Genomic DNA, 26,822 nt, shown 5'->3' on the forward strand with positions numbered 1-26,822 from the left:
GGTCCCCCCCTCCCCCATTTTATTTCACATTGTAATAGAGTAGCCTTTCAGAGAGAACCATAATTATTGACTTCTGTAATGGCCACTTTAGTTGAAGCTATTTGGTAATTCTGCAATCCAATAGTCCAATACAAGCAAAAATTATTACCCACCGTAAAGGCTTGAATTGTAAACATTTAATGCGAAGAATTTCCTTCTCGCCTCTGGCCTGCTCCAAAAGTATTCCATACACACTCCTGGATGCTAGCTATCTTGGCTGCTTTCAGAAAGTCCGGGGAAAATTGGTTCTTACAGGAGACATTGACTTCTCCCTGCCCTTACCTATATAAAAATATGGGCATTTGTGAGTATTAGGGAGATGTTTTCATTGTTTGGTTTAAATAATGTAGACACAATACTCATAGTCTTAAAGCACTTTTGAAACATCCGGGGTGTTTCAGCGCAGCTTTAAATTGGGCTGATTGCCAATTACAGTTTTAAGTGGAAGATGGAGGGAGTCATTTTTCTTGGAGTTCCTTTACAGTTCACTCTCTTGTCTTGGTGCTAATTCTCTTTCTTGCCATTGGGTAAAGAGGGGGGAGGATTGGAATACCCTGCCGGAGGGCCTCCCAAAACTGTACATCTGTCATAGATCATGTCACAGAACAGAAATGTTTGTTTTTTCACCCATTCATTTCTGCTGGCAGCCAGTTATTATTAGAATGAAAAATTAAGCTATTATGCAGTGGGAAGCCTTGCTGGCTCTACAAAATTTATGGCATTAATACAAGAAAATTATCCTTTATAGCTCGTATAAGCAGCTGTATGTATAATGCAAGCTCCTTCTGGATAACCCCACAACAAAATGGCCACCCCATCTTTCCCTTTTCTTATTGAAAAGATCTCTCTGCATCAGGATTGCATTCCAAAGGGTGCGTTGAAGGCCGGGTGGAGCCATATTAAGAATGTAGGCCCTCCCCAGAAGTATATGCTTCCAGAGATATTTTCAGACTAGACCCTCGCTTAAATTGTAGCTGAACCCAAGCAAGAAACATATTAGCTAACTGACACTGAGGAAATCATCCGGTTAATGTAGGAAGTAACAAGACCTTTTTAACAAAGCAGTTCTTGGGCATGAAATCTTTTGACTCACCTACTGGAAATGCCAAAAGGAGGAAGGGTCCTTTTATCACATGTGAAAAGGTGAAAGGGCTTTGGGAAATGATTTCTAAGGAATTGAAAAGGATGTTTAAACTGATAATTCCTAAACAAAAACAAAACAAAACAAAAAACCCTGAAACCTTTTTGCTAGGAATAATGGGGACATAAGTCCTGAAAAAGGTGGCTAACTTATTTCTGTAGGCAAGAAATAAGAAATAGGACAAGAGCAGCTAGAACTTTATATGAACAGAGATGGAAAAAGGAAGGATTACCAAGGAAGGAGGAATGGCTTATGAAACTGATGGACTATGCTGAAATGGCGAAATTAATTGCTAAATTAAGAGGACATAATGACAAAGTGTTCAAGGAGGAATGGAGACCATGGACGGATTATCTGTCAAAGTATCGCCCAAACATGGAGTCGTGGGCAGGATTTGAAATATAAGCCGTGGGTTATTGAAAGAACTAATGATAGTGAAGTTTAGATACGAAAAACAACTAATGTGTTGTAAAACAGCTAATAAAAAGAAGAAGAAAAACATCGGGAAAGGAGAGATGGGAAGTCAAGAAGAAACTTTGCATTAAAAAAGTATATGACAATAAATGTTTTGGAATATTATTAAGATTTAATAAAAATGATATTTAAAAAAAGAAATATTTTGACTCCATAGGTTGAAACCCCACACCAAGCATTCCTCAGAGCAGCCCCTTTGAAATTAACAACCATGAAGAAGTTAGGTCCATTAATTTCAGTGGGTGTAATTGGAGTAAAACTTAGTTGACTACCTCCTGCCAATCTAGCAGTTCAAAAGCACGTCAAAGTACAAGTAGATAAATAGGTACCGCTCTGGCAGGAAGGTAAACGGCGTTTCCGTGCGCTGCTCTGGGTCGCCAGAAGCGGCTTAGTCATGCTGGCCACATGACCCAGAAGCTGTACGCCGGCTCCCTCGGCCAATAAAGCGAGATGAGCGCCGCAACCCCAGAGTCAGCCACGACTGGACCTAATGGTCAGGGGTCCCTTTACCTTTACCTTTAGTTGACTACAACTGCTTGGGTAGAAAGGGAAAGGCATTAACTTGGCCTTTACTTTCCACTCTGAATCCGAAGAGCCTCACATCTGCTTAACAAATTCAGAAGTACGGAAGGCAGATGTTTAAGAAGATTATGAATATGATTCATAGCAGGGCTGGCCCAAGGCATTTTGGCCCCTGAGGCAAACCACAAAATGGTGCCCACCTCCCGCCAGAGAAGAAGGGGTTGAGCGAAGCTCTACATCACAAACAAGGGGGTAAGATTGTGATTCAGACAGTGCCATGGACACGGTCCACATATTCCCTCCCTCTCCTCGTGCCTGTATCCAGTATGGTGAAAGTGGGTCATTGATAATGAAACAAAGGTAATTAGAAAAAAAGACTAAAACTGCAATCCTGCTTTCTCTGCATGTAGAGAATGGGGCATGGAATGGTTCTCTTGGAAAAGCAACATTGCTGCCATCTCTATCATGCTTGCTCCTGCACTACAATGGAGCAAGAGCATTAATAATCAAAGTATACAGAGAAGTCTGAATTCTCTGTGACTGAAGGTGGTCCACTACAGTATGGGTTGGAAGTAGACTATTCAGCACCAGCTCCATGTTTCCTCTCCTCTTCCCCAACCCCCCACCCCAATATCTAGGGCAGGGACGTCTAACTCTCAATAGACTGTGATCTGTTCACAGTATTAAAAAAAAGACTGGCAGTGATCTACCCAAAGTTGTGGAGCTTTTTTTAGGAAGCCAAAGTTGGGGTAGGTTTGGGGTTTTTTGCTTTTTTGTTTTTTGTTAGGAGATCACTGAGGGGCCAGAAGTCACGATCTATGTGTTGGACATGCCTGATCTAGGGCAAAAACTTTGTTTTAGGGTTGAATTACCTTAGGGGTAATTCAATACCTTAGGGGACGTGGGTGGCGCTGTGGGTTAAACCACAGAGCCTAGGACTTGCCGATCAGAAGGTCGGCAGTTCGAATCCCCACGACGGGGTGAGCTCCCGTTGTTCGGTCCCTGCTTCTGCCAACCTAGCAGTTCAAAAGCACATCAAAGTGCAGGTAGATAAATAGGTACCACTCCGGTGGGAAGGTAAACGGTGTTTCTGTGCAATGCTCTCTTTCGCCAGAAGCGGCTTAGTCATGCTGGCCACATGACCAGGAAGCTGTACGCCGGCTCCCTTGGCCAATAAAGCGAGATGAGCGCCACAACCCCAGAGTCGGTCACGACTGGACCTAATGGTCAGGGGTCCCTTTACCTTTACTTTACCTTAGGGGTATTTGTTTGGAGCCAGAAGCAGGTGGCAGTGTTGCATAGATCTTCCTCACTTTCGCTCAGGCTGTATTCAGGCAGCACATCACTCCATCTTCCTGACATTTTCTTAATCTTTCACACAATGTAAAAGCCACAGTGGCAACCTAGTGGAATCTAGCAGTGGTTTAGCACTCATTTCCATGTTAATTGTTTCCTGGGGGGGGGGGTATGTTGGCAACCCTAAGGAAAATTGTGGGATTTTTGCGTTGCAATTTCACATGATTAAATCTGGGGCTGTTTCCTGGCACACAGTCCTCTCTTGCCATTTAGAAATTAGCACGACGTGGTGGGTGTCAACCAAAAAGCCACCATCCCATAATTCAGCAAATACTGCAGTGTAAAAGAGCTGTTCGAAATCGGCACAGAAGCCAGTGTAACGAATGCAAGGAAAGCTAAGGCAATAAACCCCATGTCTGAATGCAGGCCCACTCTCATACACACACAATTCCTGGAAGCAATTCCTGGAGGGGTTGTCCAGAGAGCAGGAGTGTAACCATTGCATCTGCTGAGCTGCTGATTCCCTGCCATTAATCTCAGCAAACCCAGCAGGCTTAGTTTAGAATTGTTTCTATAATATTTACCTACTGTGAAGAACCATGAGAGGGGGAAAGAGGGAAATGTCTTTCGAGGATTTCCTGCCTTGATACAAAATTCATACAGCTGATGAAGTGACCAAGGACTTGGCTCCAAATCAGGAATAAAAAGGTAAAGGACCCCTGACAGTTAAGTCCAGTCGCGAACAACTCTGGGGTTACAGCGCTCATCTTGCTTTACTGGCTGAGGTAGCCAGTGTTTGTCTGTAGACAGTTTTTCTGGGTCATGTGGCCAGCATGACTAAGCCGCTTCTGGTGAACTAGAGCAGCACAGGAAACGCTGTTTACCTTCCCACCAGAGTGGTACCTATTTATCTACTTGCACCTTGATGTGCTTTCAAACTGCTAGGTGGGCAGGAGCAGGAGCAGGGACCGGACAACGGAAGCTCACCTGCAGGGATTCGAACCGCCGAACTTCTGATTGGCAAGCCCTAGGCTCTGTGGTTTAGACCACAGCACCACCCGTGTCCCTAAATCAGGAATAGTCCCCAGTTTAAATATTTTCTCTGCCTACAACTCACTAGGTAGTACTAAAGAAGCCACTCTGCATCTGCCCCCTCTCTGCAATTTGCAGATACAGCGGTACCTTGGTTCTCAAACACTTTGGTTCCCAAACACTCAAAACCCGGAAGGAAGTGTTCTGGTTTTCGAACATTTTTCAGAAGCCGAACATCTGATGCGGTTGCCGGCTATTGTTTCCGGGGCACCTGCACCAATCAGTGCCACTGTATTTGGCACTTTTGTTTTTGATATTTATTTGGCGTTTTTGTTTTTGAGGCTTTTTCGGTTAATTTGTTTTTGTGAACCGAGTTCAGCTACTGATTTATTGATTGTGTGACTGCGGAAATGGGTAAAAGACTCCCATCCAAACAGTGACTATCATCAGTGCAGGTAAGAAAAAATAATAATTTTAATTTTCATCATCTACAATACTGTCTTATTTATTTTACAGTACATTGTTTATTGCTTTCATTTTATGGATCAATGGTCTTGTTAGATAGTAAAATTCATGTTAAATTGCTGTTTTAGGGGTTGTTTTTAAAAGTCTGGAACGGATTAATCCGTTTTGCATTATTTTCTATGGAAAAGTGTGCCTTGGTTTTGGAACACTTTGGTTTTGGAACGGTCTTGGGGAACAGATTAAGTTTGAGAACCAAGGTGCCACTATAATAATATTGACCCACCTTCCAGCCTGTAAGGACTGCATCAATGTCCTATTAGTTAGTTATTGTTATGAATCAGGAACAGGACTTTGAACCCAGCTTTAGGCCCAAACTATCTTTTAAATCACTGTTTTTCCAGAACTGATGGTCATGTCGTAAGGGTTTGGTTTTTTTAAAAAAAGTAAAACCAGCTTAAAATACTGCAGTGAGAGTATTGTCAGTGATGCTGAATAAATAGGGATGGACTGAAGAAGTACAGTGAACAGCAGATGCCGTGGCTTTTGTTCTGAAGGGACTTCTGCCTGCCAGATTTTGCCCTCCAGGCACAATGGCAAAGCAAGACTTCCACCTGTTATCTCTCACCATTATGGGCTGTTCTTTCCCCCCCAGTTGAAGTTTGGGTTTAAAATCGTACGTCTTCCCAGGATTTAGAGCTCATCATCCCAGCTGTGTTGCGCACTGTCCTTACATGAAACATCTGGAGACATGGTGTAAACAAAGTTCACCTCTTCTTGCTCATATCTAAAAGCTGTTATGTGACTTACTTGGTCATTGCTTTACAGAGGAGTATTTTTCTTTTATAATTTTTTCTCAGAATTTTTTTTTTAAATGTATTTTGCACTATACCTGCATGTATGTTATATACAGTGGTACCTCGGGTTACAAACTTAATTCGTTCCGGAGGTCCGTTCTTAACCTGAAACCGTTATTAACCTGAGGTACCACTTTAGCTAATGGGGCCTCCCGCTGCCGCCGCACGATTTCTGTTCTCATCCTGACGTAAAGTTCTTAACCTGAGGTACTACTTCCGGGTTAGTGGAGTCTGTAACCCGAGGTGTCTGTAACTCGAGGTACCACTGTACATATTTATGCAAAGGGGTGGAGCAACTTCCCTATGAGGAAAGGCTGCAAAATTGGGGCTTTTCAATTTTAAAGAAAAAGAGAGTAGAGGAGAAATCATGGAAGTGTATAAATGGTGCACACTGTGGTGAAAGTGGATGGGGCAATTTCTTCTCCCTCTCCAACAATACCACTTGGGGACTGAACATTGGAACATTGGAAGAATCGGGACATACGAAAGAAAATTCTTCTTCGCACAGTGTGTAGTTAAATTACAGAATTTGCTTCCACAAGAAGTAGTGATGACAACCAACTTGGATGACTTTAAAAAAGGCACACCAGGTCACCTGTAAGCAACACATGCCTTCATCTTTATGAGAAAACTCAGTAAGTGTGCATACACAATAGCAAGTAACACACCAAGCCCTGGTCTATATCCAGTTAGGCATAAGTGGAAAGACTCTCCTCCCTGAAAGAGAGGGGAGTGGTTGTGGGCGGGAGCCCGAGCACCGCCCAGCAGGGGGCATGGCCCCCTGCCTCCAGCTCACCTGGCTGGCGCTCACGCCCCCCCGGTGGCCACCCAACCAGGTGCCGCGGAGGGGGCGTGTTCAGCAGCGTTTTGCTGCAGCACCAGCCACTCCCTGGCCTCATTCCTCATCGTCGTCCCGTCGCAAGTCACCCACCCTCCACTCCCTTTTAGTTAGGGCTTAGGTCATTGGCCTTGCTATGGACCTTAGGTTGGTCGCCCTGGTTGCCCGGGGGGGCTGGTAGGAGTTTTTCTATTTGGCATTAGGCTTTATGGTTTTTTCGCCTACCTCATTGCAATCGTCACAACTTTTGTGGTATTGGTGGGTAGGTTAGGCATTGGAATAATGTGTTGTGGTGTGTCGAAGTGCTAGGTGTGGCCATCGCCTATGCCTTCAATTTTTAGGGGTATTCTGTTAAAGGAATCTGGGGGGCGTGTTTTCCATCCAATGCCTGCTTGGCGGGAGGCCATGCCACGACCCCCGGTGACATCAGGGGAGAGCCTATAGTTGGATTAGCATCAACAGGCTCCACCTACTGGTGAATAAACCCACTTGTTTCGATCCAATGCCTAACCCAATACCTTTTCATTGCTGTAATCAATAAAGTTGTGGCCTTTTCTAGCCCATCAACCTTATATCACGTGTCCTTGTGTCTTCATTTCACTTCGCGGGGGTCGGGTCCTCGAACCACAACAAAGTATTCAAAAGCCACCTAACACAATGTGGAAAGGTCCTCCATAGTATTAAACTAGGCATTGCACTGAGGTTAATCCCACAGAAAATATTCCTCTGGGCCAACTGAACTCCAGCTTGTCTTAAACACATAGGCATTGCACCCGGGGGGGGGGGGAGACTTGCTAGAGATGCATACAGCCACAAAGAGACCTTGTTCACCTCCTATGGAACGGCCTGAACAGAACCTTCCTGAACAGAAGGGCAGGCTAAAATTAACTTGGTCCTAGACAAATCCCCATTAGTAGGAGGAACCAGCATAATACTTGACTTCATAACTGACAGAAAAAGACCATTGTAAGGTCAGGAAGGATGTTTCCAGCAAGCCAAGCTGGCAGCAAAACCAATAATGCTCTAGCGATTGAAAGTCTGGGCCACACGAGCATGGAAAACTGGATTTGAGACCTCCTACAGGTAGTTGTGGATGCGGGTGGCGCTGTGGGTTAAACCACAAAGCCTGGGGCTTGCCAATCAGAAGGTTGGCGGTTCGAATCCCCGCGACGGGGTGAGCTCCCATTGCTCAGTCCCAGCTCCTGCCAACCTAGCAGTTCAAAAGCATGTCAAAGTGCAAGTAGACAAATAGGCACCACTCCGGTGGGAAGGTAAACGGCGTTTCCGTGCGCTGCTCTGGTTCGCCAGAAGCGGCTTAGTCATGCTGGCCACATGACCCGGAAGCTGTACTCCAGCTCCCTCGGCCAGTAAAGCAAGATGAGCGCCGCAACCCCACAGTCGTCTGTGACTGGACCTAACGGTCAGGGGTCCCTTTCCCTTTTACAGGTAGCTATCAGAGAAAAAACTGCTCTGTAAATGACATGAAGGGTCGAAACAGTACTTTTGAATAGTTTCACATACATTATCCTCTCTTCCTCAAAATGCTTACATTGCATGCTGAGAATGAAAAGAGTTTGCCTAATGTCACCTCGTGAGTTCATCGCAGAAGCAATATTCAAAACTGGCACTTTTTGATTCATAGCTCAGTCTCTCAACCGCCACCAAGTCATGGCAATCTGTCACGGTAACTGCTGTTCTTCCTAGGCAGACATTTCTCACCCTGGGAACCCATACACTCCTGTGACCTGTGGTAGAAATCCCGTTGTTTGGACCCTTTCCATTTAAAACCCAACTCTCTCCAGATGAACCACACCCAGCCCTAGATTGCAGTACTTACAGGCCGTTTGAAGGAACAGCATGATCTCATAGTAAAACATTTTGGCGGATGCTTTTTGAAAGAGTGGTTGCTTGTTTAAAAGAGATAGCAATCATCTTTGCTGTGTGTTGTCTCAGTTCACAGCCAGGCTGCTGTAATAATCAACAGGTCTCTTCCATCTGGTTGTCTTACCAACTATCTGCTGAAAGCTGTGTGCCAAGCATAGCTTTGGATGGCATTGAGATGGAGCTACTCTTCCATCACGAAGCTTTTGGTTGTCATTCTTAGGAGGGTTTTTCAGGGGGAGCTTTATGGTGGGCATTCTTTCTTAAGCTTGAATAAGTAGTTTGCATGACTAAACTCCGTTGCATTCCAACCATTTGATTCCATGAGGATGAAGCAGATTCTGCTCTTTCCTTTCCTTCTTGCTTTAGCGGCACAAAACTGTGACTCATCATTTTATAATTCAGTTCTATAATTTGTCTGGCATTATATTGCAGTAGACACCAGTCAGCAGATTTCTAAAAGATCAGCACCAGTGGGGTTAATAAATTATTCCCTTTCCTGGAAGAAAAGGAAAAAGAAAATGGCCCTCAGAACCCTTGTGTTGCCTTCCCCTAGCGTGGTGAGTAAAATATAATATGCTATTAGAAACATATTTTATTTTAAAAAATGGTGCTTCCACAAAATTATGTGGCAAGAAATACCATTTTAAAAGGTTATTTAAAAATAATTTCCCATTTTTTGTTTAAATGTGCCTTCATAGAGAGGAGTAGTTTGACTTCCATGCTCTTTTTCTTAGGGCAGCATTTAAAAGAAATACTTTTGACTTTTTTTTTATCTCTCCCGGAGATAATCTTATGAATTAACTTATTCAATTTCACAGGGCCAGAAAAATCAATATCCCACCCCGGCATTTAAAACTCCCCATGCTCCTACTTGAAGGCGAAGGAATATCAAATGATATTGCAAGCATATTTGGCTTGCAAAGATCCCGGTATCTGAAAAATGTATCTTTCCCAAATAAGGGTTTCATGCATTGCCAAAACTGTTTTTTTTTTAAAGGGCAAGACATGCACAAATTATTATTTTTGTTTCTTTCAGAAAGTGTTAACAGAGCTACCCTCTCTTTTACTTTGAGGTGCTGCGTTTGGTGAAGAAAACTAGGAGAAGTGGTATTGAGAATTGTTAGTAGCTTGGTGTAGGGCCATCTTTAGCATATGCACCCCTGGGGTGCAAAGATCCGTCCAGTGCCCTCAAATTTAGTTTAGCAGCCCTCAGATTTTTTTTGGGGGGGCAACTCAAAGTTGTTGACTTTTTTGGGGGAGAGGAAAATCGCTCACCTGTAACAACAACACAGTGGAAATAACTGCTTTTGTTTCCTGACTCGCCGGGAATATTTGACGCTACGGAGTAACAGAGCGACGGAAGAGGGGGGCGGGGACTTTTGCTCCATTGCTTTTCACTGCCGCTGATCGAGAGAGACTGGTATACAGTAGGTATACATTTGGCACCCCTCAGAATACATTTGGTGCCCCCCAGAATTCAGTGACCGGATGCACTGCACTCCTTGCACCCCCAGGTAAAGGCAGCCCTGGCTTGGTGGAAAATTATGCTGGATTCAGGGTGTTCTTCTGAATTCTCTTCCAAAATTGTTCATTAGATCTTTTCTCTTTCTGAGGTATTGAAATAGCTTCTTCCTTTAAAAGTCTTTAGCTATGCAGTCACTCTCCTCTGCAATGCATAGGATGAAGGCAAGCAGGCCAAAGAGGTTGGTCTGATGCCAAGACAAATGACAAGGTGGCCTCGGCTGAGCTGTGAAAATCAGCAGCATGGGAGTTTTTATAGAGAGTCCCATGGACTGCAAGAAGATCAAACCTCTCCATTCTTAAGGAAATCAGCCCTGAGTGCTCACTGGAAGGACAGATCCTGAAGCTGAGGCTCCAATACTTTGGCCACCTCATGAGAAGAGAAGACTCCCTGGAAAAGACCCTGATGTTGGGAAAGATGGAGGGCACAAGGAGAAGGAGACAACAGAGGACGAGATCGTTGGACAGTGTTCTCGAAGCTACCAGCATGAGTTTGACCAAACTGTGGGAGGCAGTGGAAGACAGGAGTGCCTGGCGTGCTCTGGTCCATGGGGTCACGAAGAGTCAGACACGACTAAACAACAACAAATAGCACCTGATTTGCCCTCCCATATCACCCAAATTCCCAGGCCAGGGAAGATTGTGATGTTATTATGAGGCTCTGGGTTGGAATTGTCTCTACCAGCTATTGCCAACCTGAAGTCATCCAAGTATTTTGGACCACATAGGATAACTGCCTTATACTAAGTCAGACCATCTAGCCTGGTATTGCCTACACCAGCCTTTGCCAAGCTGGTGCCTTCCAGATGTTTTGAACTGCAACTTCCTTCAGCCCCAAACAATCTGAGCCCTGGCTGGGGGTGAAGAGAATTGAAATCCAAAACATCTGAAGGGTAACAAATTGGTGAAGCCCAGTCTGTAGTCTCTCTCCATCCACAATAGCCAGCAGCTCTTGCGAGGCAAGCGTAAGCAACCCAGGCTCCATCCTTCAGCCCTGTGGCACCTGACACTCTGATGTGTACACAGAGCTTCCAGGTGTGCAAAGGCTTTCTCATTGGCTGCTATGAGAGCTCCTACACATAAATCATTGTGAACACTGGTGCTTCCATGGAGCTTTGGACTAGGTTTCATGTCTCAAAAATGCATCAGCCTATAATGTCTGGTCATGAAAGCTTTAGGATTTAAGCAAGGTAGTACTGGTATGTGACATAAATGGATTTAGGTGTACTCTATATATGCAATAGGGCTTTGTTCTGATGAGCACACAAGGGAAATAGAATGGGTTAGATTTGTATTGTAACCATGTCTTGATTGCGCCTATACAGTCAAACTGAACATAACCTAATACTGTATGGGAAGCAGATCCCTATGTACAACAGATAACCTGCCCTAAAGCTGAAGAACACTGGTTTAAGAGAAGAGTTGGGGTACTCAAAAGCATGAGAATTGAAACCTAAGACATTCACACTTAACCTCTGTGGTATGTAAGCAGTAAGCTTGCATGGGTCCCAGATGAGGATGGCCAGCATTCCTCCTTCTGTCTGCTTAGCGGCTGTGATTGATTGTCCATTGCAATGTTGCTGCCTGATAAAGTCTTAGATAACTGCCTCCACATTTTCCTTTCTAACTTTCTTTGTAGATATCCAATTGACATAGCTTTAAAGCATGAAAGTGAAGAGTCAGGAGGCCCTGCTAGTTCAGGACCTGGTACCTGTGGACCCCCTGTACCCCCCCCCCCCGTCAGTAGCACTAGTGTCCTGTGGAGCCTATTAAGACTGCTAGACTATAGAGATGAGTGTGAATGAAATGACTTCTATAGTTGAAGCATAAAACATGCTGTCTCCAGGCACATGTTTAATCCACCAGGGATGCCCTTCTTTGCATGTCCATCTATTGTCTAAAGTGGCTCTCTTGTTGTCTTAAGCGCTGCAGGTAAATTACCAGATTAACGGTAGTGTGCACTCAGCCTTTACGCAGATAGCTAAGATCTTCCTCTTTTGAAAGTTCTTTTCTAGGGAGAAGCTACTGGTTGGGTTTTTGAGTAGATTTTATGGGTTTTGCTGGTGGTTTAAAGTATGTGTTTCATTGCTGTGACATTTGAGTTATAGCTGATGCACTTTTATGGATATCGTGTAGTGTTTCTTTTCATAATGTTTTCAGAAGCTATGGTTGGGAAGCAGAGTATACGTTGGTAAATAAATACGTGCAAGGGAAGAGTTCAAGTTATAGACTGACATCTTAAATAAGTTTATATGAATAAGTTATTTTCACCATATATTTTTATTGGGGCTACACAGGCCAGCCTTAGTTACATAAACATACAGCACAGACAATATTCCCCCAATCAATATCAAAAATAAAGGAATAATATATTATCGCAAGTGATGTGGTTACATGGATTATATTTTCGCTGTCAGTCGATATTAGCTATCAGATTTTGTATTAAACTATCAGAATTAAGATGATTGGGAGGAGCAGGGTTGTAGAAAAATCACACTTTTGATGAAGTGACAGTTGCACCTAATTGCCAGATAAGACTGTGTTGTGGAGGGGAAGCAAAGAATACTGTAAGTCAGGAAAGAAATGAAATCATTACTGGTTTAGAGTACTTCCAGGTGGGAACCTTAGATCACAAATGGATCATTCAGATCTGATCTTTATGTGTGTGTGTTTGGCGCATTAGCTTTGGCGCACTGCCATTTTTTCAGTCATGGATAAGGGGTGTAGGAGAGGGTGCTATTGGTTTGTGGGGGGTTTGCCTTGTTTTTCGTGTTTTTAGCTTGTATTTTTTATGTAGCAGCAGAACGCATTGCCCTCCAGTGATGCTGGCACTGCCAGATGACTTCATTCGAGATTGTGTCTCGTTTTGGAAGAAAGGCTTGCAACTCAAACCATAATAAGTATTTTTTTGCAATCAGGAAATACATTCTTTCCCCTTACTGGAACTTCTACTGTTGTGTGGACACTGGACAATGTTTTCATGAGTATCACAGGCCTCTGCAGAACTGTGACTGGTATTGTTTCATAGAATCAACGCAACTAAGGGGTGATATGATAGCCATGTTCAAATATATAAAAGGATGTCACATAGAGGAGGGAGAAAGGTTGTTTTCTGCTGCTCCAGAGAAGCGGACACAGAGCAATGGATCCAAACTACAAGAAAGAAGATTCCACCTAAACATTAGGAAGAACTTCCTGACAGTAAGAGCTGTTTGACAGTGGAATTTGCAGCCAAGGAGTGTGGTGGAGTCTCCTACTTTGGAGGTCTTTAAGCAGAGGCTTGACAACCAGATGTCAGGAGTGCTCTGATGGTGTTTCCTGCTTGGGAGGGGGTTGGACTCGATGGCCCTTGGGGTCTCTTCCAACTCTATGATTCTATGATTCTATGTTGTGAACCACCCCAAGATCTATGGATGAGGGTGGTGTACAAATTAACAAATAAATATTTTGCCACTTGCCGTTTAGCCCCGTGGGTGAAGCTTAATGGAATGCCTTTGGAATGTATTTTTGTTCCTCTCCTCAGTTACTTTATCCCAACCCTCTACCACCTGCTTTCTATTCTTGAAATTTTTCACTTCTGTGTGCATATATTTTAAATTTTAAAAATAAAACAGGTAGTACCCACCATGTCATCGCATCTGTTCTTGGCTCCATTGCTCCCACTGTGCTCAACGAGATCAGAGCATAGCACACACAGGGGATGATGTGTACCTCCTCTTCATTCAGAAAACGTTAGGACTTGCCATTTGTATTTCTCTAGCAGAGAGAGAGAGAGAGAGAGAGACTGGCTATATTTTGCAAATACCCAACTTGCTCTATCTGATCCATTAAATATTTATTAGCCAGTGTCTGCCCATTGAGGACTTGGAGGGAGGGGGGAGGTTAGTGTTATTGTCTGTCTGGTCAGAGAGTAATCTCATTGGCCAAAGATAAAAGTTGATTAGGATCATAAATGTAGCCTCCCTGCAAATGTCATTTAATGATGTAAGATGGGGGTGAGGTGGGGGGGTTACTCTTTCTGATCAGTCTAAGCAGCAGTTTCTCAAATGAACAAAATGTTTGGGGAGGGTTGAAGCTTAATGACTCTTTATTCAACTGAATGGACAAGCAGCAAGCTCTTGGCGTATACTCCCCCAGATCACTGGAGGCAGAACTCTCTCCGGAGCTGGCACCGGCATCAGGCAAATGATAACACTAATGTACTTTCCTTTTTCTGAAAACAATTAAACCATGAGAGACTGAGACTCTTTGTGACACGTAGCGATTTGTTGAAAATCAGTTATCTGCTAAAAGGGGGTGGGGGAGGTCCGTTATATTAATCAGACCAACAAAGCCATAAATTTATTTTCATAAAAGAAAGGCGCTTGGACCTGGACAGTGCTGATTGCGATGGTGATTCTCATGCACGCCATCAAAGCGATTTACTATCTATGGTATACTTAATAAACACTATAGTGTGGCTTTCTGTGGCTAATAAAGCTTGCTTTACGTTATGCCCCTTGTCTGCTAAGATTTGCCTCCTAGGGCTCACTTAGAGTGCATTAAGAAGTTGAACACCAAGATCAGGGTGATTTGCTGCAAAACCTAAATAATTCATGCTGCTTTCAGCTGGTGTTTTTGCAAATGCTGTAACGAGACAAGCTGCAAAATGTTTTACATGGAGGAAAAACACAGATTACCACTAAAGGAAAACCCTTTTGCACAGAACTGCCTCTTGGGGCCCGGTCTCATGTTGCCTTTGCGGTGTGGGAACCCTACAGCGGTACAGCGTGGCTTCTTCCCACACCACGAAGGGGATGCCAGAAGAACCTGGCCATGTTGGAGGAGCTCATTTTCGCAGTTCCTCTCCATGCCAAAATTGCCCCCTTCTTGAAAAGATGGAGGGGGTTTCGCTGTGTGGGCTTTCCCCCTTGCTGTGGGGCTTCTGGTGTTACCTTTGCCATGCACAAAGGAATGGTGCTGTGCATAAGAAGAGCTCTGTGGGATCAGGCCAAAGGATGTAAGTGAGCGTTTTGTTCCCACAGTGTCTAAACAGATTTGCATGCAAAGCCCGGAAGCAGGAAATGAACCCAATAGCCTTTTCTTGCTCAAGATCCCCAACAACTGGTACTTAGAGATTTTCTTCTTCTTTGGCGATCACTTGTAGCCGAGTAAGATTGTCTTCCATAAACACGGTTTTAACAGTGAGTCCGTAAGTGACTGTGGAGGCCAATTCTGGATCCACACATCCTACCACAGTGGAGAGATAGGTTTCTGGGCAGGAGCTGAACACAGTGAGGGTTTGCCAAGCGTGCCTTCCTCTTAGCTTCTAAAAAAAAAGTAGTATAAATACCAACAACTGGGGAACACTGCCCTGCGAGTGCTCCAATTGGAGAACAGCCTTTACCAAAGGTGTCAAGGGCTTTGAAGACTTGGAGATATATCTCCTCTGACACTGGACATAATATATCCAACATTCATTACTAGTAGCCATTGATATACTTATCTTCCAAAACATTGTCCAATCTACTCCTAAAGCCATCTAGGCCTGTGTCCTTCATCACATCTAGGGAAACCAGATCCCAGTCTAGCAACAGCCTGTGTGAAGGAGTGCTTCATTTTTTGTGTGTCCCAATTGTGATCGGGACCCCAGGTTCGAATGTTACGAAAGAGAAGATCTCATGCTGAAAAGATAACGTAAGAAGAAGCTTTTAAATGTCTGCTGTAGCACATTCAATGAAGATTATTGGAGATGTCCAAGCAGTGGTGGAGCTTCATGCGGGGGGCGGGGAGCAGGCGGAGGCGTGGCTGGAGGCGTGGAGCGCTGCCCGCAGGGGCGTGGCATGCGTCCTGGGGCATGGCACGCTGTCTGTGGGGGCATGGCGCCCAGCACGGGCGAGGGAGCAGCTGCGATGGCACCCCACCGGGATCGCGCTGCCGGGGGCGGTGCGCTCCCCCCACACTCCTCTTCCTCTGCCAGTTTCTCTGAGGCATATTCTGGAACCCTGAGACGGACGTCTATTTCCTTGTTCTCAAGGACCAAATATTCTGAACAACAAGTGGAATTGATGGGGACATTTGTAAGAAACTGAAGAAGTCAGGACAGAACTCTGGCCCTGCAGGGCAAGTGAGGGAAGGAGAGGTATCCTGGCTGGATTGTGGGTAGGACATCCAATGGTTACTGAGGGAAAGGAAGAAAATACATGTATGTAGCAGTGAGAGACATAGTGGAACTGGCAGGGTGAGAGGGGGCATTCATTAATTTTACCTGTGTTAAGCAAAAATTAGCACAAAGGCTGCATAGCAGGAGACCGCAGTCTATAATACAGAAATATTCCCCTCTTCTCTAAACAGTGAGAAGTCTAGGATGGGAATGAAGGATTTCATTTCCGTTGGATGATTTATAGTGTCTTTGTAATATATGTTTATATGCTAATATACAAGCAGAGTCTATTGAAAACAAACAGACTTAGATACAAAATATAACAGGCAGCACAACCACTAAATCCTGCACTAGGTTCCCAAAATAGCAACTGCATCCAGATTTTGGCTAACTGCTGCTAAAAACTTTTGTACTTCTCACCGTTTCTTAAAGTTTTGATAAAATTTCATCCTGCAGAACATTACCCAGATAGCACACATCAATCTTCTTTTCTTCCCTGAAACTTTGGAAGGGGGGGGGAAACACTTAGAAGTTTTCTTCGTGAAGCAGTACATAGGTTTTGCTAAATAAATAAATAAGATACAGCACATCCCATTCATATTTACGATTGTATGCCAATCCATATTTTGTGGTTCGGCTGGTTCAGCTGAACAGTGTTGCTAAGTCTCTCCTTCTTTAATATACATGTATATACAACCTGCATTTCCTAAACACATTAATCAGTATTTCCGCCATCTGTTTTATAGTTTGTTTTTAAAATCCATGCAGCATGCCAAATGGTAAAGCCAGCTGAGCTCTTGTTTTGGGAGAACGGCTGTAGGACAACACAGTAGTGAAAACTGCTAAAAAAGAAGAAGCGTTGAACAGCTCAAGATGTTATGCTGTTGAATCAACAAGCAGTGACCCAAAACCAACACAACACAAGATGCTGAAACATGGTGGCATAAGAGCACTTCTTCTGAAAGGGTCAGATCTGCACCTTACATTTAGAGCAGTATCACACCACTTGGGGGAAGTCATGGCTTCCCCTGAAAGAATCCTGAGAACTGTAGTTTGTTAGGGCTGATTAGGGTTGTTGTGGTGTAGTGGTTAAGAGCGGTGGACTCGTAATCTGGTGAACCAGGTTCGCTTCCCTGCTCCTCCACATGCAGCTGCTGGGTGACCTTGGGCCAGTCACACTTCTCTGAAGTCTCTCAGCCCCACTCACCTCACAGAGTGTTTGTTGTAGAGGAGGAAGGGAAAGGAGATTGTTAGCCGCTTTGAGACTCCTTTGGGTAGTGATAAAGTGGGATATCAAATCCGAACTCTTCTTCTTCTTCTTACAGAGCTGCAATTGTCAGAGTGCCCCGGGAAGAAGGATTCGCTGTCCATGCACTCTAGGAATTGTAATAGTACACAAAAATGTATTATACTGGAGGAAGTTGCTTGCAGAAGATGTAAACATTAGTCAAAACTGCATAGGAAAATTAATAGAAACTCACACTGTAATGCCGAATTATTTTAATGAGTTTTGGTTTCTTTTTGTTTTGGAATGGAGACGCTGAGGGTGAGAGATAGTGACCAGCCTAAAGCAGCTTAGAAACTTTAGCAGTAAACATTGGGCAGGATCTGGAGATGTTGTTGTTGTTTAGTCGTTTAGTCATGTCCAACTCTTCATGACCCCATGGACCAGAGCATGCCAGGCACTTCTGTCTTCCACTGCCTCCCGCAGTTTGGTCATACTCATGCTGGTAGCTTCGAGAACACTGTCCAACCATCTCAACCTCTGTCGTCCCCTTCTCCTTGTGCCCTCCATCTTTCCCAGCATCAGGGTCTTTTCCAGGGAGTCTTCTCTTCTCATGAGGTGGCCAAAGTATTGGAGCCTCAGCTTCAGGATCTGTCCTTCCAGTGAGCACTCAGGGCTGGTTTCCTTCAGAATGGAGGATCTGGAGATACCCCAATTCAAATCTTCCCTTAGCCATGAAAAACCACAGGTTGACCTTCAGCCAGTTACCATTTCACAGACTAACCTGCCTCACAGCGTTGTTTTGAGGGAGGTGCTTATTTTCTCAAGCTCCTTGGGTATACGTGTATTCAAATTAAGTAAATAAAACAAAATGTATTGTAACAGAGGCAAGGGTCTTTCTGGTCCATCACTCAGGCTCTTGGTCTCTACGCTATATCAGCCAAGACTCCAGTGCCTTCTCCTCCAGTGGTGAGGCTGTTTTGAATTTTCTCACAACCAAAGGAAGACAGAACAAAGGCCTCTTCCCCACTTAAAAGGGAAGAGGGCTATTCACACGAGAGTGTTTTAAAAGAGCCTGACCTCCTGCTCTGCACACTTTTAGTGGCTGAGCGGCTGTTTTCTCCCCGTAGACCTTTTAGTCCTGTTGAATAAGTATCTAGTTCCTTTCAATAAATTCTGCGCATTTTGATGGCAAAGTGACTACACGTAGCTGAAGTGACAGCTGCTAGCGACAGGCGAGAGCTTGTTAAGCCCAAAAAGATGTCACATCATTTTCATAGCGCTGCTTGTCTTCTATTTTTCAGCAGCTCTCTGCAATGAGCATAGAGTAATGTCATATATATATATATATATATATATATATATTGCAGCCAGAAACAGGTAGTCAATGAGGGTGTTTATTCATTGAAGGTCAGGCTTTTGTATTATGAAACTTCCAGCAGATGCGATAAGCAGTAAATTGCAGATCTATCACTGCCCCCCCTCCCTTCCCAGCAAGCGTGCGCGGAAAATCAGCAGAATCCTGCCTCTATTTGATTTATAGCCCACTTTTGACCAACCCTTATCTAGTTCCCACAAGCCCTTTTCTGATGCAGCTCATGTCTGAATGACAATAGACAACCACTGCCATTATGCTCCAAAATCCCTCTCTGCATTCTAGACACCTAAGATTACATCTGGGCTATTGATTTATTACTGCCTCCCCCACCCCACTACCCCTCCCGGGACCAGTTTGTTCACCCTGAACAAGATAGACTATTATTAAACTGAGCAAACAACTCCATGTGAACTTGCTAAGGGAAATAATCATTTGCAGCCACCTTTCTAAGAACCTGGATGCACAAAGCAACAGAGGCGTTGAAATATTAAGGCTATTTTTATGTCTGTAGCCACCAGTTGTGCTTTGCTCAGATTATATTTAATTGATGCACAATGTGCGATAGCATAAACATGCTCTCTCCCCCCCCCTATCTTGTAGTGCCTCTCTCAGAACCTTCAGATACTGCAGTCCTCCTGCGGATACTTTCCAATTTGAATTAAAACCCAAATAATTGCAGGACTCTGCTTCCTTGCCCGTTACGGTAACACCTTCCCCATCAGAGGCAAAGAGGTTTTACAGCACCTCTTGGAGCCTCAGCAAAACACACACACATCTTCTTTCAATTTGTGAGAGATTTCTGGGAGATATAAATATCCTACAGCTATCATCATCTCTGTAGTCCCACTTGCACATTGAAATGTGATGTGATGGCAATAACAGTTGTGTTGTTATTTGTGTGTTTGTTTGCTTTTATTTAATATCTTCCATCTCAGCTTCAGCAGTAGCATATGATGCGGTTTCTCTTGGGTGCTAACCATGTGGGTGTTGCAGAAATGCTTCTCCCTGGATAGAACAAAGACAGTCCTGTTTCACCTCCAGAGGGGTTGCTAGGCTTACAAAATTTCCCTCCGTCACCGACTGATCACCTAGAGTACAATATTTCTGCCAGCCACCGTTACCCCACCATTGTGGGATTGTAATGTTGTTGCTGGTTGCTGGCATCCACCTCTCTCGGGAGACAATGGAAGAGGGACCCTTTGGGGGGTGACATTAAATCACTGGGGAGTTACAGTGCTTGCTGCAGATTGTGTCCTCCCTCAAAGAGGGCATGTGTTGCGGTGCGACCTGACAACCAAACCCTGTGTTGTGGGTGGGTACAACCTTACAAGTTGTGACGATTTGCTACGCGGCAGGCGAAACCCAATGGCAACAGCCAATCAGTCAAGTGGGGGAAATTCCTGCCGTGCCTCTGTCCCAACAGCAGATGACACACGACGGCATAGCAAGGTCAATCGCAAAATGCCCTAAAATTAGGGAGAGGTGGGTGGGTGTTCCAATGCACGAGCGAAAGAGGAAGCTCTGGGACACGTGCATGGGTTTATATAGGTCCCTCGATCCGTTTAGACTGCACCTCATTGGCCAGATTAAACCCAGCATCAAGGGATCTACCAATCGGGTGTTGTGGGTGTGGCTATCCAATAGACCCACCCACAACCAGGAGGTCAGTCTCCAGGTCTCACCACAACACGTACCCTCTTTTAGGGAAGACACGATTTGTATGCAGGAAGAGAAAGGGACAAGGAGCCTGGACATGGGACCTCTTGATGGGCCCATGGAAGCCCAGCAGACCCTCCCATTGAAATTATGAGATCTAGCCATGAATTTCTTTGGTCCTTCAGCAGGTTAAAGTTGGTGAACCAGAAAGGGGGTCAGATAGAACCAATTTCAACCTCTTGCCCGTGAGTAAGGAAAGTGCTCTTTACAGCCCAGCCACGTGAAAACTGTTGCCTGCAAAAGATTCCCATGATGCTGTTGCTGCATCTGCAAGATGCAAACATCTGGGCAAGGCTGATTATTACATGGGCCTTTTCCTGGAAATCAACACCCCACCCAGAGGGAGGAAGCCAATTCCCAAAGAAAAACTGGCCCCACCCATGTTGGTGCGTTATTCTGAGGCAGCTTTCAGGACCTCCGGATCTCCTCATGGAGAAACAGCTTTCACATGCTTAAAGCAGGGGTGGAGAATCTGTGCCCCCCCCCCAAGGTGAAGGATTTCAGCTCCCATCAGCCCCAAGCAGCATGGTCAATGGTCAGGAATGGTGGGAGTTTTAATCCAGCAACATCTGGAAGGCCACAGTTTCTCCCAAGTATCTCACAGGATCTAGAATTCCACACTGCTGTGCTACTTTAAATAATATATTCAGTAAAACCCACTGGGTTTCTTTTCTCCTGTTATTGAAGGTGGGGAGGTTGTATTTTGTTTTGCTTCAATTTGCTTACTGTATGTTTTACGTGTGTTCCCCTCGATCAACTTCCTTGGTAAATACTGATGCATCTGAGAAGTAGTGCCAAAATTCCTCCTATTCCTCCTCCCTATCCATCACTTTTCCTTAGATTGTAAGCCTGAGGTGATTTTCTGGCTTATTAGTTATCATTGTAAGCTGTTCTGGCATCCTTTTCGGCTGAAGAGGATGATTAAAATCCAGTCCATACATACATACATACAGGTAAAGGTAGCCCTGACCGTTAAGTCCAGTCGCAGACGACTCTGGGGTTCCGCGCTCATCTTGCTTTATTAGGCGAGGGAACCGCCGTTTGTCCGCAGACAGCTTCCAGGTCGTGTGGCCAGCATGACTAAGCCACTTCTGGCGAACCAGAGCAGCGCACGGAAACACCGTTTACCTTCCCACCAGAGCAGTACCTATTTATCTACTTGCACTTTGACGTGCTTTTGAACTGCTAAGTTGGCAGGAGCAGGGACTGAGCAACGGGAGCTCACCCCGTCGCGGGGATTCGAACCATCGACCTTCTGATCGGCAAGCCCTAGGCTCTGTGGTTTAGACCACAGCGCCACCTGCATCCCAGATACATACATACAAACATAAATATTGGAGAAACCCTGTGGTTGAACCAAAAAGGTGCTGGCACCTCCCAGCTGCTGCTGCTGCTGCTGCTGCTGCTGCTGCTGCTGCTGCTGTTGGCTTTCAAAAGGTAGCCAAAGTGCTTCATTGTTCTTATTATATTTACCCTTCCATCAGTCATGTGGAGCAGCGCAAACCAGTACAGTCATACCTCGGGTTCAATGTGCTTTGGGATGAGCGCATTCGAGTTGCGCTCCGTGGCAACCCGGAAGTAATGGAGCGTGTTACTTCCGGGTTTCGCCGCTTGCGCATGTGCAGACGCTCAAAATGATGTCACGCGCATGTAAAGATGCGCCGAAACATGACCTGCGCATGCGCAGACGCGCAGACACGGGTTACGTTTGATTCTAGATGCGAACAGGGCTCTGGAACGGATCCAGTTCCCATCTAGAGGTACCACTGTATACCTGATGAGCTTCATAGGCAAGAATCCTGTATCCATGCCCATCAAACTCCACTGAAGAATTTTCACCATCATCCTCATCACACTTAGTTCCCTGCCCACATGTTCATAACCCAAGTTGGCAGCCCCTGGCACATTCAGATTCCATGCTGCTTGAATTCATTTGTGCTTGCCAAGAGTACTTTTGCATTGTCCAGTGCAATGACACATCTCAAACTTTTTAAAGTAGAGTTTGTATTTTCTTTTCTCTTTTTTTAAAAGGGAATGATGTTTTGTTTTAATAAGCTCTCCCCCTCCTTCCCCCTCATCTTTTCTGTTTGGTTTTTCTCCTTCCTTGGGGAAGGGGTGTGGGGAGAGAGACACCAGTTAAGGCTATTTTTGAAGATATATTATGGTATTTTTCTTACCAGCTGAGCTGTCTCTTAATCCAGCCCAACACGTTGTTTGCTTTTTTGACTGCTGCTGGGCCTTCAGCAGGTGCTTTCATCAAGCTGTCTACACCAATGCCTAGCTCCTTTTTCCTGAGTGGCTACATTTAATTTAGAACCCATCAATGCGTATGAGCAGTTCAAGCAGATTCTGTCCGTGGTGTATTCCCAGGCAAAGTCTGCTGTGGATTTCATCTGCTGCTCTTGTCTAATTTCTACATATATTATTAAGTCTACTTCCAGCAAAGCATTTTGCTGCATGAATACAGATGTGCATTATTAAACTAATATTATTGCAAAATAAATTATTGATTACAAAGAATAATAGACGATTAAAAAATAGCTTTTCCCGTTTATAAAGGGAAAGGCTAACTTTGTCTTCATCTTATTATTACCATTACTATTATTTGCATTGAATTTCTTATACATGTGACTGGCATTTTTTAAAAAAACAAAAACAAACCCCTATAATGTTGATTATACATAGCTGTTAAATCAGCATCTTTAAGGGTGCATTTTAAAAATATATATTACTCACGTCGTACATTTCCTTTTTTTATCCTACCCTAAGTGTGCTTAACTGACATCTGAAGGCAGCCCTGTTTAGGGAAGCTTTTAATGTTTGATGGACTACTGTATTTTAATATTTTGTTGGAAGCCGCCCAGAGTGGCTGGGGAAACCCAGCCAGATGGGCGGGGTATTAATAATAAATTATTATTATTATTATTATTATTATTATTATTATTATTATTATTATCTTCAATGGTTGGGCACTTTTGTGGTACAATGCCTCAGGCGCCCCATGGTCCAGCCAGGAAGCAGCTATTGGACGTTTTCCCAGGCTAGCGCAACTGCCAAATGGGTCTTGTTTGGGCCAGGGAAATGGGCTGTGGCCTGCCTGATATTTGACCTATCATGGGCAGGCTACTCAGGTGACTCCACTTCAGGGGTCTCCTCTGAGGTCAGGGCCTTTTCAGTGGTGGTGCCCCACTTATGGAGTCCAAGGGAAGCTGAGCTCCCACCTCCTGTTTTCCATTGAGCATCAGGGTAAGACTTTGTTTCCCCAGGTCTTTAAAGGTCTCTCTCTTCTTAATGTGTTCAAACTCCTGCTTTCTTGCTGGTTTTATTATGATTGGCATATTTTCCTGCAGCGCATTGATTGTTGGCTGCATTTATCATCATCATTTTTTATTTGTATGCCACCTTTCCATAGTTAAAACAATGCTCAAAGTGGCTTACAGCATGACAGGATTTATGTAATTACCAACATAACAAAAGTCATAAACAATGAATAAATGAAGCACATCGAAAGGAACACAACCAAATGGAAAACAATTTCCACATAAATCATAAAATCTAAAACCAAAACCATGTTATCACTGGGTGGTATACAAATATAACAATTCCAAGTCAAAACTGTTAATAAACCAAGGCGGCAAAGGAGTAAGGAGGAGTTAGGGCAGCAAATACACTTAAGTTGAAGATCGGTCATCAAACTATTGAAAAAGAAGCCCTCTGGGTAAATAATAGCCACGTGGCAGTTTTGCCATTCATATACTAATTCTAAATTTCAACCACTGAGAAGCTACCTACCTTCCAAACTATTAAAAAGTGGTAGCCTTTATGAACACTGATCTAGTTACATCATTTTATAGCAGTAGTAATCGTAATAGTTTATTGATTTATGAATTGTCTCATGTAAATTTACAATCGTGCCATCATATAATATATACATACGATATAATACATATTATTGACTGAAGCAAACTCTTTTTCCTGCCCCTTTCCAACAGAAATGTAGCAATCATATTGCATTTCTGTATAGATAGAATAATACACACAAAGGGGAAGGGGGAGAGAGAGATCTTTTAAAAACAAAAAACCTACGACGTTTTTAATGCATTTCATGACCTGAAATATTTGACTCCAGACTTTAAAGGTTTGAGGTTGGCAACAGCTGTCTCTTTCTCCCATTAGGAAAGGCACCATGGAAATATTAAGGAAACTGTAGGACAAAAAGATGTCTGCCATCAGCACTGTCAGTCCTAGCAATCATGGCCGGTTTGACGGCTTTTATATGAGTTCCTGCATGTGTTTCTGGAAATCGGTGGGCTATTGGAGAATGCTTGCCTCTCGCTGACTGTATCTTCTCAGTCCGAATTGTGTGTGAATAGGAATTAAGGAAACATACACAAGGAGAGGGGTGTCTAATTCTCTAAGAAACACATTTCCATTCATGTGGGAGTTGCAAGACATGCCAGTGGTCTTTCATAATCTTTCAGTCTACTCTTTGTTTGTCATTTCATTTCCTTTGTGGTGCCAACATTACTAGACGGCTCAGTGACACAGATGCTCAAGGAGTGAATACGCAACTCCCTTTTCCCCTCTCCTCCCCCCCCCCACCTACATCTTTTTTCTTTTTGGCTTAGTGAAGGCTTTTCCCTTAGCCATGGAAACACCCTGTTCCCTTATTGGAGTTGATAAAAAAAAAAAATCTTGATTTATCTGTCTAGAAGCATTTCCTGCTTTAAGTTTTGTTTTAGAGCAGAAGCCCGTTCTCTTCCATTTGCCTCTGCGTACGTCCTTAGCAACCCAGAATATAGAGAATGTCCCGAACAACCATTGCATTGCCATAATGTGGTTGCAATAAAGGTCATAAATGGAGCCTGCCTGGGAATTAATTCAAATAAGAAATTGACGTGCCAAGTTCAGTCCTCTGCTGGGCATGTTAATAATGTCACTTGTGTGATTGCTGCCAGAGGACATCCTGAAGCCAGGACTTGCAGCTCTCTGCCCCTACCCTTGGGGCTCCCTTACTAGGAGAAAAGCAGAGCCCAGAGGTCAGAAAGAGACTGCAACGGCATCACTGCCGGGAGATAACTATTCATCTCCTTAAAGTATGGGCTAGCTTCTTGAAAGATTAATGTTGCTGGTGTTCAGGCATTTAAAAAATAGCACTGATTTCATCCCTGGACGGACTCCAGTGAAGTGACAACAGGGGTGAACTGGGAAGCGGCAAAGTCCTTGAATTGCCATATGGCAAACATTTATAACTTCAGCAAGGCTGTTGCAATATCCTAACAAGTCATTCAAATGGTCTTTTTTTTGGGGGGGGGAGAGATTCAGCAATCTGATCAAAAGAGCCAGAATATGGGGTGGTGGGACAGTGGGGTGGGTGGGGGACCCTTGCATCAGCATTTCTTGCACAAATGGGGAAGAGAAAGAACTAAGGGGGCAAACGCGGAAAATGCGACTAAAGAAATGATGCACGTGTTTTTAGAAATGATAAAGGAGATTTCTTACTTGGCCGTGTGTTTGTGGAAATGTTTAGAATGAGAACAGTGGCTTCTTGTTTTAAAAGGAGGGGGGGACTGAGGAAAGAGTGGGCAGTCCACAGGCTACATATGTACCAGGCCTTACTAGGGTTGTTGGAACCCTATCAGAGCCCAGTGACAGATGTGCTGCAACAGAGGAAAAATGATTCTCCGAGTCCACCCACACAGAGCTGGGGCTTGGAGGAAGGCAGGTAAGGCTTTTGGATTACGATGTGTGACTTCTGGGCAGGCTTCCGTGCCAGCAACTCCTATTTTTGAGAATCATAAAATCATAGAATTGTATAACCAGGGCCGTCTTACCCATAGGCACTAGGGGTGTGGGGCACCTGGGTGCTGGGCTCTCGGGGGCCAGACCGAGAGTCCAGGGCCTGAGAGTTGAGTCCAGGGAAGAGCCCGTCCATTGGTTGGTGTGCTGGTCCCGAGGAGTAACCGTGCGGCAAGGTCTGAAACCAGTCCGAGGTCGAGGGTGCAGTATGGAGGCTGTCCGTCAAAGGTGAAGCTGGGTCCAAGGCAGGGAGTCGGGTGAAGTCAGGAACTCTGGCAGGAGAGCAGGACAGGGTGCAGGCAGGAACAGACTACCAGCAATGTTGCTCCCGCAACCTGGGACTGGGGCTGGCCGACTTTTATCTGCCCTGAGGCATAGGGCGGCCCCGATCCTCTGGTGACTCGCCTCTCCTGGCCTGGAGGCGAGCACTCCTCCTGCGGGAACTTAGTTCCCTCCGCCTCTCTGCCCTGAGCCTCTGCAGCTCAGGAGAGGCTGG

At 44.5% G+C, this 26,822-nt stretch overlaps 1 long non-coding RNA gene across 1 annotated transcript; it reads right to left on the bottom strand.

Annotated features, from left to right (window-relative positions):
* Positions 1-203: 203 nt before the first annotated feature.
* LOC309528896 lies at positions 204-26,131 on the bottom strand. Its single transcript, XR_014217968.1, has 3 exons — positions 26,030-26,131; positions 13,692-13,822; positions 204-321 (listed from the first exon to the last, which is right to left on the bottom strand). It is a non-coding gene; the product is annotated as an uncharacterized lncRNA (long non-coding RNA).
* Positions 26,132-26,822: the final 691 nt, after the last annotated feature.

This window comes from Podarcis vaucheri, assembly GCF_965113315.1.
Source record: "Podarcis vaucheri genome assembly, chromosome: 3".
NCBI classification, from domain to species: Eukaryota; Metazoa; Chordata; class Lepidosauria; order Squamata; family Lacertidae; genus Podarcis; species Podarcis vaucheri.